Here is a 14,738-nt window from a genome sequence, read left to right on the forward strand (position 1 = left end):
TTTTTCATATATACGAAAGCTAAGATAATTTATAGCCACAATTGAGAAACACTGTATTTTAAAATGTTAAATAAAGTTCATTAAGCTAAAGAAATATCATAGCAGAAGAAAATTCAGATGTATAGAGAAAAAAATGAAGATCACAAGAAATGGTCACTACATGGGTAAAGAAAAAGATTTTTTTCTTATCATGATTTCTTTATAAGAAAAGCATCTGTTTAAAGCAAAAATAATAATGTATTGTGTGGTTAATAACATATATAAAAGTAAAATACATGGCAATAATTACACAAAGGACAAGAAAGAAGCAAACAGAATTACACTATTGTAATATTCTTACCTTATATACGAAGTAGTATAATATTGATTCAAGGTAGACTGTGATAAGATAAAGATGACTATTACAATCACTACAGCAGTCACTAAAAAAAACACAAAAAAGGTATAGCTAAAAATCCAATAAAAGTGATAAAAATGGACTTTAAAAACACCCAATTAATCCAAAAAAGGCAAAAGGAGGAACAAACAACAGAGGAAAAAATAAAAGAAATTTCAAAGACAAATACCATGATGGCAGGGCTTAAACTCATTAAAACCAATATTATATTAAATCTAAATTGACGAAACTATGCTAAAAGGCAGAGATTGTCAGACTAGATTTTAAAAAACAAATAAAGCAAGACCTATATGTTGTTTACAAGAGATTCTTTGTAAATAAAAACACATGGATAGAAGACTTCCACTTCTGCTCATGAAAGATTAACCACTCTAAGAATTGACCTCCAGGTGTAAACAACAAGAAAACAAAACAAAATATATGAAACAACTACTTTCAAATATCATAGGCAGCTCAGGATGGCATCTCTGAGGAAATGGAAACAAACAAACTGAGGCTATGACTGCCCTGGCTTGATACCTGGAGGCAGATTTGAGAATGCAGCCCAGGAAGGCAAACCCAAACAAAGGTCAGAGATCTCATTTAGTTGAGGAAACAAAGATCAAAGTTCAGGGAGGTCAGGGTGGCTAGAAATTGTGGGGCAAAATACTAGAGAAGAGAGAGCTCCACGCAGCAATTTTCAGAGGAGCCTCCTTGAATCTTTGGCTGAATAATAAAACTGAACACACGGTGTGAAACTCCACGAAGCTGGAGAAAGTACCACCAGAAAACTGTGAGTCAAAGACTACCAGGAGCTCGCATAGGACTGGGAATAGTTTGCATTTCCACTAGTCAGAGTGGAGAGACCTCATAATACAAAGAACACTGTACAGAGACCACAGAAAGGCACTGTCTTCGTAGCATAAATAATTAGCACTGGACTTAGGGCTGCCATCTACAGGCCCTAACAAACTTTTACAAACAATTTTTGAAATAATCATATAGATCCCACCTAACATAATTGGATGCCAGAATGAAATCCAACACATTGAAAGAAACAGAACAAAATTGAATAATAAACTACAAAAATTTACCATGTAGAACACCATCAAAAATAACCAATCTGGAAAATCTGATCCATAATCAGTAAAAAAAAAAAAGTATCAGTAGAAACAGACAAAGAAATGGCACACAAGATGGAATGATCGGAGAAGGGTTTAAAGCTATTAAAAGTATGCTCCATATGCTCAAGAACACAAAGTAAAACATGAACATAAGAAAGCGAGAAGTGGGAAATATAAAAATGACTAAAATCCAATTTCTAAAGATTAAAAATAAAATATGCAAAATGAAAAATAAATTCAATGGGGAAAGAGTAGTCTTTTTAACAAATGGTGCTGGGACACCTGGAGAGCCACATGCAAAAGATTTAAGTTGAAATCCCTAATCTCATACCACACAAAAAAATTAATTCAAAATGGATCAAAGACCTAAATGCAAGAGCTGAAAACTATTAAATTCTTAGAAGAAAATACAGGCATAAATCTTTGGGATCTCTTATTATACATGGTTTGACAGGTATGGCACCAAAAGCACAAGAAACAATAGAAAAAATAGATAGGACATCATCAGAATTTAAAACTTTCATTTTTTAAAGGACATCATCAAGAAAGTGAAGAGATGACTCAAAGAATGGAATAAATATTTGCAAATCAATCTGTGATAGGGGACATATTCAAAAAATATATAGAACTCTTAAAGTTCAATAATAAAAAGACAAAAATTCCAATTAAACACGGGCAAAGAATCTGAGAGACATTTCTCCAAAGAAGAAACACAAATGGCCAATAAGCACATGAAAAGATGCTCAACATCTTTAGCCACCAAGGAATTGCAAATAAAAACCACAATGAGAAGCCACTACATCCACAGGGTGACTATAACCAAAACGACGTAAAATAATCGGTGTCGTCAAGGATGTAGAGTAATTGGAAACTTTGTGCACTGCTGGTGAGAATGTAAAATAATTCAGCAGTTTTGAAACAGTCTGGCAGTCCCTCAAGAGGTTAAATGTAGCTCCCATTTGATCCAGATATTCCATTCCCAAAGTAATGAAAATTTGTGCCCACATAAACTTGTACATGAATGTTCATAGCAGCATTATTCAAAGAGCCCCAAACTGGAAACACCCAAATGTCCATCAAGTGATAACTGGATAAACAAAATGTGGTTTATCCATACAATGGAACATTATTTGATAATAAAAGAAATGAAGTATTGCTACATGCTACAACGTGGATAAACCTTGAAAACATTATGCAATGCAAAAGAAGCCAGTCACAAAAGACTAAAATTGTATGATTTAATTTATATAAAATGTCCAGAATAGGCAAATCCATAGAGATATAAAGATTCGTGGTTGCCTAGGGCTGACAAGGGTAGATGGGGATTTAACAGGCAGTGACTAATAAGTATAACATTTATTTAGGGGATGATAAAAATGTTTTTAAGTTGATTGTGGTGATGATTGCATAACTGTGAATATAGTAAAACCCACTGAATTATACATTTTAAATGAGTAAACTGTAAGGAGCAATGGTTAGTCTTATGTGTCAATGAAGCCAGGGTACAGTACTCAATTGTCTGATCAAACACTAATGGCCTCTTCTTGAACATGGTAGGGACCTGTACATATGATGGGATAGTCACTCTGATGATTAGGTTATGTTACATGGCACAGTTGACCTTAAGAAATGGAGATCATCCTGGATGGACCCAATCAGATGATCCCTTAAAAGGAACCGGTCTCTACTTAAAGAAAGAGAGTCAAAGTATGAGAGATCCCATGTGAGTTGTCAAGATTCTACATTGTTAGTTTTAGAGATGGAGGAGGGCATGTGGGAGACAATGTGAGCGTTCTTTAGGAGCTGAAGTGGTCACTAGCTAAGAGTCAACTAGGAAACAGACACCTCAGTCCTACAACTGTAAGGAACTAAACTCCACCGACAACCGGAATGAGCTTGGAAGCATTTTCTTCTCCAGAGCTTCCAAACTCAGCCTCACTGACACCTTGATAGCAGCCTTTGAGACCTGGAGCAGAGAAGCAGCCAGGCCATGCCCCAACATCTGAAATACAGAACTGTGACCTATAAATCGGTACTGTTCAAGCCTCTAAGTGGGTGGTAATTTGTTATGCTGTAATAGAAAACTAATACACTCTCCAAAATAAACCAGTGAGAGAAAAACAAACTAGTATGGTGGCAGCTACACAAATCAAAGTAGAAAGCAGTAACCTAAAAATCTATGGAAATTAAGAGGATCCTTGTCATACACCACTAAACCTTCACCTATTTTGAAAGTCTGTGATTAGGTGAAAATGTTTAGGAATGTTATGTCCTCTTGATGAACTTACCCACTTATCTTTATGAAATAACTCCCTTTATTCCAGGTGATATTTTTTGCTCTGAAATCTATTTGTCTGATATTAATGTAGCCAATTCAGCTTTCTCTTGTCTTGTGTTAGCTTAGTATATCTATTTCCATTCTTTTACTTTTAAAATATGTGTGTTTTTATATTTTAAGCGGGTTTCTTATAGGCAGCCTATAGTTGGGTCTGGCTTTTTTAGCTAATATGAAAATCTCAGTCTTTATATTGGGGTGATTAGATCTTTTACATTACCATGATTATTGAAATAACTGAGATTAAATCTTAAATCTATCATTTTGCTATTACTTAACTATTTGTCCCATCTGTTCCATATTGCTCTTTTTCCCATGTTATGCCTTCTTTTGGATTAATTATTATTTCATTTCATCTACTTTCTTGGCTTATTGGCTAAGGCTCTGTGTTATTTTAGTAGTTATTTCAGGCTTTAGAATATACATCTACAAATTATCGCAGTCTAACTTCAAGTGATATACCACTTCACACAATGTAGACAAATCTCACAACAGTATACTTTCATTTCTCTTCCCTTGGCCTTTGAGCTATTACTGTCACACAGTTTACTTCTACATAAGAATTAAACCCCATAACACATTGTTGTCATTTTTACCTAAAACGGTTGATTGCCTTTTTTAGATATGGAAATATTAAGAAAAAGTCTTAGCCTATATTGCTACCATTTCCTTTGTCCTTGATTCCTCTGTGTAGATCAGGTTTATATCCAGAACCATTTTTCTTCTGCTTGAAGAACCTGATTTAACATTTCTTGGACAACAGGTCCACTAGTAATAAATTCTTATCGTTTTTCTAGGTCTAAAAGGCTCTTTATTTTACCTTTGCTTTTGAAAGGTATTATCACTAAGTAAAGAATTCTTAGTTAACTTTTTTCCTTTTGCTTTTTTAAAGATGTTGCTCCAATGCTTTCTGACTTTTATTTTTTCTGATGAGAAATCTGATCTCAGACTTATCGTTGTTCCTCTGTACATACTGAGTTTTTTTTCTCTGGCTGTTTTTATCTTTTTATCATTGGTTTTAAGCAATTTGATTATTATGTGCATTGGTGTATATTCCCTCATGTTTCTTGTGTTCAAGGTTCATTAACATTCTTGCCTCTATGGATTTATAGTTTTTCTCAAATTTGGAAAAATTTTGGCCATTATTTCTTCCGATTTTTCTATGCCCTTTCTCTCTCCTCCTTCAGACTATCTAGTTGCGAAAATATTAGGCCACGTGCCCCACAATTTGTTGATGCTCTGCTCATTTTGTTTCAGTTATTTTTCTTTCTGTGCTTGATGTGGCTACTTCCTATTGCTTGTCTCTGAGTATACTCTTTACTTTTACAATATCTAATCTGATATTAATCCCATTCATTTTTCATCTCATATTTCTCATCTCTATAAACTCTACTTGAATCTTTTTTATGTTTTCTGTGACTCTACTTAACATGTTCAATAGTTAATTTAGTTTTTGAAATATAGGGAATATATTTATAATATTTCAATATCCTTGTCTACTTGTAACATCTATTTCATTTCTAGGTTGGTTTTTCTTTTTCATTATGGACCATATTTTCCTACTTCTTTGCATACACACTAATTTTTTATTAGATGACAGACACTGTGAATTGTAAATATTACATTTTGGGTGCTGAATATTTTTGTATTCCTATAAATATTCTTTAGCTTTGTTCTGGAATGTAGCTAAGTTAATTGAAAACAGTTTGATCCTTCTGGCCATGTTACACAGGATCAGTGCAGCATTTAGTCTAGTACAAATTTTGCCACAAAAGTAAAGCAAATTCCTTCTGAGTACTCTACCCAATGCCCAGTGATTAATGAGGTTTTCCACTCTAGCTGTTCAAAGCAGACAATTCCCAGCCCTGTGAATTATTTGGTGTCTGTTCCTTTTATTCCTTTCAAATAGTTCTTTCTGCAGACTCAAGGAGTTTTATACAATGATGCACTTATTTTCTAGCTGAATACTCATGGGGCACCCCTCTGCAGTTCTCCGCAGTTCTCTCTCTGTGCAGGTCTCCCTTCTTTGGTAATCTTCCCAGGAAATCTAGCTGCCTAGACCTCCTCAGAGTCCCAGTTCCACCTCCTCAACTCAGAGCAACCACCAAACTCTACCTGTGTTCCCTGACTGCACTGCCTCACGCAAAGTGTCTTCAGCCATAAACCTGGGACAGTGGTAGGGCTCACCTCATTGGGCTCCCATCTCTGAGGGATCACTGGCCTTCCTTGTCTGATATCCAACGTCTTGAGAACTGTTCTTCGTCTATTTTGTCCCATTTCTTAATTGTTTCAGGTTGGGGGCAGTTAAACTGAGGCACTGTTAGAGAAACCAACTACCCCAGTTTGCCTAGGACTATCCTGGTTTATGTACTGAAAGTCCCACATCCCAGGAAACCCCTCAGTCCTGGGTACTCAGGACAATCGGCCATCCTACTCACTGTTACTCTACTTTTGCTTGAAGATAAAGTTTCTCTTTTATTTTAAAAATATATTTAAAAGATAACTTGCCATTTAAAGCAAAAGTAATAGAAGTGTACTGTATGGTTCATAACATATTTAAAAGTAATAAGGTTCTTACACGATATGTTGAGTATATTATCACATAAATGTCAACTGTGACAAGTTAAAGATGAACGTAAAAAACCTAGAGCAAACAAAAAAAGAAGCTAACATACTGAATAAATCAATAAATAAAATAAAATTAACCATGGAACATGTTCAATTAATTTAAAGGAAGGCAGAAAAAGAAGTAAACAGGAAGAAAGAACAGATGGGAAAACTATAAAACAAATAACCAGATGGAAATTTAAGCCAAACCATATCGGTAGATACGTTTAGTTTAAAGGCCCAAATGCTCTAATTTAATGGTAGACACTATCAAGTGAATTAAACAGAAACACCTAATAATGTATTATCCATAAGAAACATACTTTAAATATAGATAGCTTAAAGTAAAAACATGGAAATAGACATCATAAAAATACTAATCAAAAGGAGTTCTTAGAGGAAAATTTATAACACTAAATGCTGACATTAGAAAAAAATTTATCATCTCAATTAGCTAAGTTTCCACCTTACATAACTAGAAGAAGAGCAAATTAAACTATAAGTAAGCAAAAAGAAGGAAAAATTAAAGAGGAGAAATTAATAAAATATGAAATGGACAATAGAGAAAAATCAATATAAAGAAAAGCTATTTATAAGATCAATGAAAACTAACAAACCTATAGCTAGACTGGTCAAGAGAAAAAACACAAATTATCAATATTTAGAATTAAAGAGGCTATCACTAAAGATCCTACTGAGAGTAAAAGGATAATAACAAATAATATGAACACATGTCTGTCAATAACATCTTAGATGAAACAGATAAATTCCCTGGGAGGAAATATTTCTCAACTCTTGAGATTGGAAAAAACAAGACATTAAGAAAAGAAAAATACAGACAAACATCGTCATCAATTTAAATGCAAAAATACTTAGCAAAATTTAAACAAATTGAATCCAGCAATACAGTAAAAGGATAACACACCAAGAGCAAATGAAGTTTATTCCAGGAATGCAAGATTGGTTTGGCATTTGAAAATCAATCAATATAACAAGCATATTAACAACTAAAATAAAAAATAATTATATGATCATCTCAATAGATGTATGCCTTTGGAAAAATTACACATCTGTTCATGATTTTTACAAAAAAACCTCAAATAACCAGGAACAGAAGGGAAATTTGCCATGCTGATAAAGACATTTATGAAAAATCAACAGTGAACATCACACTTAAAGGTGAAAGGCTAAATACTTTCCAACTAAGACTAAGGTTCACTGTCACTAGCTCCATCCCATATTGTACTGTAGCTTCTAGCCAGTGCAATAAGGAAAGAAAAAAAAAATGCATGATTTGGAAAGGAAAAAAAAAAAACAACACTGTGTTTACTGTTAGGCAACTTGAAGAAAATCCTAAGGAATCTATAAGGAAAGTACTAGAATGGAAAAAATGAAGTCACCAAGGTCACGTAGTACAAGAGCAATATATTAAACTGAATTTCTATAAAATAGCAAATAACTAGAAAATTAACATCTTTGAAATTCCATTTATAATAGCATGAAGAAACAAGATAAAACTTGCTAACTGAAGACAGTGACGGCTGCCTAGGTCTACATCTCCCGATACGTCCTCCAGAAAAGAAAAAGACAGAAAAAAGGAAATTACCCCAAACTATGCCATCATCATAATCAACAACAGAAAAACAAAAAACCCATGGAAGCAACTTCATATGCTTCCATCCCACTGCAAGATTTTGTGATGAACAAGTCCTCACTAACATAAACCAGGAGAAGAAAGAAGAGGGGGCTAGCAACAAGTCTAAAGTTGATATAAAACCTACTCTAGAAAGAGTAAGTCTATCCTAACTATGAAAATACAAAATCAGTGTCATTGTAGATCAGAGCACCATATATAAGAAAAGGCCTTAAACACAGGCACAATTCGAAGTAGCAGTCTTGAGTATAGCTTTGTGGAGGAAAAAAAAGCACAAAGTAAAAGAGAGGTGGCTTTGGCAACCAAATGGTTAAAGGATAAAGAAATAAAGTGGGAAAACTAAATTCTTGCAACAAAAAAAGAAAGCCACAAATTCAGAGGACCCAGTATCCTTACCTTGACCACCAAAACTTCGCTATTCTAAAAAAAGAGAGCTCCATAAAACTAGGTATCCTATAAACTATGCCACTGCCACAAAAATAAAAAAAAAAAGAACCTATACAGAGTTCTTATTAAAAAATCAGAAAACCAGATCCAACATACCTTAACTGTTGAAAATTCCCCTGAAAAATACAACCGTGAAGTGGGAGACTGTAAGACAGCTCTCCAAACAGAATAAACATAGTCAAACCAGCATTTGAGGAGTTTAAAAAACCACCTTAAGTCAGAAATTCAAATATCAAGAATAGAAACGGACAGAAAAAAGGAAGAAATGAAAGGAGAGCTGACCACACTAAGGAGAGAGAGGAAAAACAAAAAAGCCTCAGAAAAGGACACTGAATTATAAGATGCCCAAGAGAGAACAGACTCCCCTGACAATTTAACGAGGCATTAAAGGAAGGCACAACAGCAACCAAGAAAGTGAAAAGGTGATTTAGAAAGAAATAAAGAAGGTCAGAAATGGAGAAAAATTAATATTTAAAACTCCAATCCAAGAAAACTCAGAAATAAAATAATTCCTTTGTGACCTGCACCCTAAGTCACTAGGCCCTGTCCTCCAAAAGTAACCACTACCACGATCTTTAATACCACAAAATAGTTTTGCCTGTTTTTAACACAGAGTAAATTGAAACATAGAGCATGTCTTCCCTTGTGTCTGGCTTCTTCCTCTCAACATTATATTGGTGAAAACCATTCACACTGTTGCATGTAGATGTAGTTTAATCATTCTCACATTATGTATCCGATTGTGTGGACTATGAGTTTCTTTATTCATCTGTTGATGAACATTTGGATGATTTCCAGGTTGGAGCTATTAAAATAGTGCTGCTCTGGACATTCTTTTATATATCTTCCAAGTGAACATAGCAATGCTTTCTATTGGGTCTATTGGGCCTAAACCAGGAGTCAGCAAATGTTTTCTGAAAGGACCAAACAGTAAATATTCTAGACATTGAGGGCGCACACAGGCTCGGTCAAAAATTCTACCCTTGTGTCCCTCTTTTCTTCCTTTCCTTTGCTTCCTTTCTTTCTTCCTTTTCTCTCCATTCCTTCCCTCCTCCTCTTCCTCTTTCTTGTTTTCAACCCTTTAAAAACGTAAAATCCCTCTTGTTCATGGGCCATATACAAACAAGCCACAGGCTAAATTTCACAGGAGAATGTAGTCTATCAGCCACTGGCCTAGACACAGAATCCCTGAGTCATAGGGTATGCGTTTGTTCAGCTTTAATAGATATTTCTAGACTGTCTTCCAAAGTGTCTATATCATTTAGGCTCTCAAGAAGCAGTATATGAGATTTCCACTTGCTGGACACCCTTGCTAACACTTAAAATTATCTTTTTTATTTTTAAATAACTCTGGTAGGTAATTAGCGGCATCATTTTGTGGTTTTAATTTGCAATTTCCCCCATGACTGAAAAAGTTATGCACCTTTTCAGATACATATTGGCCTTTTGAATATTCTCTTTTGTGATGTACCTGTTCAACTCTCTTGCCCATTTTCATTTGTGTTGTCTTTTTATTATTGATTTGTAATAAATCTCAATTTCAAATGAGATTTTTACTAGATATTTGTATTGTAAATATCTTTTCTGATGCTATAGCTTGCTTTGTTCGCTTTCTAAATGTTTCTTTTGTCATGAATAGAATTTCTTAATCTTAATAGAATACAATTTACCATATTTTCTTGTATGGTTAATCTTTTGTGTCCTGTTTAAGAAGTCACTGACAACCAGAAACTGTGCTTTTTTAGCCTTCACATTTAGATCCACGATATATCTGGGATTAATACTTTGCATAATATGAGGTAGGGCTCGAGATACAATTTTTCAGATATCAAAGTCACCCAGCATCAGTCACCGAAAAGGCCATCCTTTTTCCCATTGCAGTGGCAGTGCTATCTTTGTCATAAATCAGGTTATCTTACATACATCGATCTGTTTCTATGTCTTTCACTGGTGTATCTGTCCATTCATATACCAATTCCACACTGTCTTAACCACTATAGATCTATCATAGATGATAGCTGCAGTCATAAAAAATTATTTATCCTTTTTTCCTCTTGCTTTCTGAATGCTCAATGGAAAACTGGTAGGAAATCAATCACAGAATTCCAGAGGGCATCGTTAATTAAAAATGTCAGTTTCTTGACTAGGAAACACTGATCCCTCATGTCCCATAGATATTTCCTGCCTCATTCCTAAAAAATTGTAGAGCATTGTGGGATCTGTATCCTTCTCTTCCAAAATGGTGGTCTAAACACAACTTTCTTCACATATTGTGAGCTTGGGAAATCATATGCACTCTTCTACTTCTCATAAGAGTTTCCCTATTTAAACCCAAATAACAAGATACATACACTTAACAAAATAGGGTTTTCTATTTTATATTTTGAAAAGATGGCACTAGTTGTATGTATGTCAATATCCCCATTGCATGACAATATTTTTAATTATTTCCTCTCTCTTTTTTCTATTTTCTTCTTCTGAAACTCCTATTAGGTATATTTGGAACTTCTCATTCTATCCTTACAGTCTTTAACCTCTTTTTGATATTTTGCATCATTTTATCTGTATCTCTTTCCTCCTGTACTTCAAATTATTTCTTCATATTTATCTCCTAGTTTGGTAATGATCTCCTCTACCATGTCTAATCTGCTATTTAATGCATCCATTAAATTTCTAGTTTCAGTGACTACATTTTTCACTTCTAGAAGTTTCTTTTGTCTATTTTTCTAAACTGCCATGTCTTTAAAAAATTTTTGTTTTGAAATAATTTTAGATTTATAGAAGAATTGCAAAAAAAGTACAGAGCATTCCTGTGTACCCTCATCCAGATTCCCCATATGTTAATATCTTATGTAATCATGGGCATATTTATCAAAGTTAAGAAATTAACATTGGCACAATACTATTAACTCATACAGATTTTATTTGGATTTCACCCGTTTAGCCACAAATTGTCCTTTTCCTGTTCCACTATTCAATCCAGGATACCACATTGCATTTAGTTATCATGTCCTTAGCTTCTTATAATCAGTGACAGTTTCTCAGTCTTTCCTTCTCTCGCAAAACTTTGATTGTTTTAAAGAGCACTGGTCAAGTATTTTGAAGAATGTCCCTCAATTTGGATTTGTCTGATGTTTGGTCATGGCTAGACTGGGTTATAGATTTGGGGGAAGAATATCACAGAAGTGAAATGCCCTTCTTACCACATCATGTCAGGAGATACACGATATTAACATGACTTATTATTGGTGTAGTTAACCTAGATCCCTTGGTTAAGATGATGTCTACTTGCTTTCTCCACTGTAAAGTTATAATTTTTCCACTTCCATACTCTATTCATTAGAAGTCAGTCACTACATTCAACTCACACACAAGGGGAGAGAAATTAAGCTCCACCTCCTAGTTGAAGAAGTGTCCAAGAATTTGTGGACATATGTTAAAACCACCACAGCAATTAATAAATATTTTTGAGGGAGACACATTGAAGCTACGCAAATATCCTGCATCTCCTTAAAATTTCACCCACTAATTTCAACATTCTTAAGTGGGTTATTACAGCAATTATTACTGTGGGGTTCTAATAGTGATTTTTTTATTGCCTTCATTCTTTCTATATTTATTACTTGGAATTTTTCTGTAAGAAATATTTGTCCATTCTCACCCATTTAATATTTATTTGGTCATTTAAACCAGTACAGAATCATGGACATATATTCTGTTCTTTGGGTTACAATCCAATGCAGTCATTATTCATTTTTTGCCCAGATTTGATCCATTGAGAACACTTCCAGGTTGGCTCTATGTCCCTTTCACATGATCTCAGCCCCTTTTTGTTGTTGTTCTTTTTTGGGGCACTTTCTGACTTTCTGGCACTAACCAACACTCCAGGTTCATCTTGTATTCTTCCTGCTCCAGCCCTGGAATGAGCCATTTCCCCAAGGTGCCCTGGTTCCTTTCACTGGAAAACAATATTTAGAAACTAAGATGTGGGCACTGGATGTGCTCATTGCTATTGGGGTGTCATGGCTTCTAGGCCCCCTCAGCAAACAGAGCTAGGAGATATATGTATATATACTAACCTATGTGTACACACATAACTATATTTACTTCTGTGTATATATATATATATTAAAATAAACATGAATTCATGCTATCTCAGACTCTAATTCAATACCACAGGGTTCTTTGCTGTCTTCACTCCTTGCTTATTTTTAACCTCTTTCTCTGACAGTGGGAAACCTGGCTCACATTAAACACAATTTATTTACTTATTTGCCCAAACCTAGTAAACATATAAAATTTTGTAAAAATTGTTAACCCACACCATGTGAGAAAAAAATTTACTAACCAGAACCCAATATTTATATACTGCATTTTTTTCTTTAGCTTTACAGTATCTAGTCAAACACTGTTTTCCAAAGCTACTTAAGTTAGCTTTTTTTTTTTTTAATGAAGTTATGGCACACATACTACAGTTAAATGTACTTGTCACAGTTTTGCATTCCATCCTGGGATCCCACGACATCCTGCTTGACTTTTTTAATTTGCATTCAGAAAAGTTCATCCTTTGTGGTATACAACATGGGTTTTGACAAATGCATAGTCATGTATGAATTACTATAGCATCGTACAGAACAGTTCCATAACCCAAAAAATTCCATTGTGAGGCCTCTTGAGGTCAGTCCATACCTTTTACTACTCCTGGTAAATAACTGATCTGTTTTCCATCCCCATAGGTTTTCCTGTTCCAGATTGTTTTATAAATGAAACAGTACAACATGTAGCCTTTGGGTCTGGCTTCTTTCAGTAAGCAAAATGTATTTAAGATTCAGCCATGTTATGTGAATCAGTAGTGTGCTCCTTTTTTGCTTTTCATATATTTCAAAGTTTACGTAGCAGGTCCTGTTGCACCCTGTGCCATATCTCCTCAGTCCATCTGGTTTCACTGCAGCACACTGTCAGTGTCTCACACCCCGAAAGCAAGTTCTGCATTCTCTCTCTACTTTTCTGCCTCAGAATTTTCACTGGTGCCAGGGAAAGCTATTAATCAGACATGCTGGCATAGCTCAGAAGTACAATACCCTCAGAGGCATCACTCCACCAATGGGGGATGAGAGTTAGTGGATAAATGCCCCACCCTCCCAGTCCCTCAGTGGATTAACTCTGAGGAGCATTCTACATGGTTCTTCTTAGATCCCTAGTGGTCTGAGTCCAAATTTCCCAGGGTAGTAGCCAGCTTAATAAGGCATATATTATTGGCTTGTCTCCCTTTGAAACTTTCTGTTCCCTCACTTGTGCTTCCTAGGTTCACCTCCCAAATAAATAGGTTCATCTCACCCAAGTCCTTGTGTGAAGCAGTTACCTCTTCTAGAACACTCTTTCCCCAGATATCCCCATGACTAACTCCCTCATCTACTTGAGGTGTTTAGTGTTACTTCTGAGTAAGATCTTCTCTCACCACCCTATTTTAAATTGTGAGCCTTACCCTCTTGCTTGCTTTATTTATCTAACAGCACTTATCACCATCTAACTTCAAATATGCATGTGTGTGTACAATTGATCTTATTAATTTTATTTACAATACAGGCTCCATGAATGCAGTGATTTCAGTCTAATTTGTTAATTGTGTGTCGGTAGCATCTAAAACACTCCTTGGCACATAGTAGGCACTCAATAAAAGTATATTAAATAAATTAATTTTTCAAGAAGGTTGATTTTATTCAGCATAAGAACAGACTTCCTATGAAAAAACCCTGAAAATTTTACTGACCTTTAAAATTGAATGGTAGTGAATACCAATGGCAGCTTTCAAAATGAGGCCAGCTGACTCCATCACAGATATTATAGAGAACATTCCCATACTTAGCATGAAGTTTGACTAGATCTTCTGAGCTGCCTTTGAATTCTAAGATATAATAATACTATGAACAATATACTACGAGGTAGAGAATTGGCATAAAGCCAATATTTTTTCCTCTTAACAATTCACCGGAAAACAATTCTAATAACTATATGCCACGCATCTGGCTTAGCCTATTTAATGATTCCAAACAGAATACCAACTACACAACGGAGATGGATTTAGGAAAGAATATTTTTTTATCTTTGAAATTTGAATCTCATTTTTCATTATTTTTTTCTTTATCTTTATTATAAAAAATGAAAAATCATTTTTAGTTTCCTCAAGCAGACACT

General features: G+C 34.7%; 1 protein-coding gene across 4 annotated transcripts in view; it reads right to left on the reverse strand.

Annotated features, from left to right (window-relative positions):
• Nucleotides 1–14,738, reverse strand: part of ATRNL1 (attractin like 1) — a 747,612-nt gene that overhangs the window by 540,615 nt on the left and 192,259 nt on the right. The gene's annotated exons all lie outside the window — the stretch shown is intronic.

Source organism: Equus przewalskii, chromosome 1, assembly GCF_037783145.1.
Source record: "Equus przewalskii isolate Varuska chromosome 1, EquPr2, whole genome shotgun sequence".
In the NCBI taxonomy this organism is placed as follows: Eukaryota; Metazoa; Chordata; class Mammalia; order Perissodactyla; family Equidae; genus Equus; species Equus przewalskii.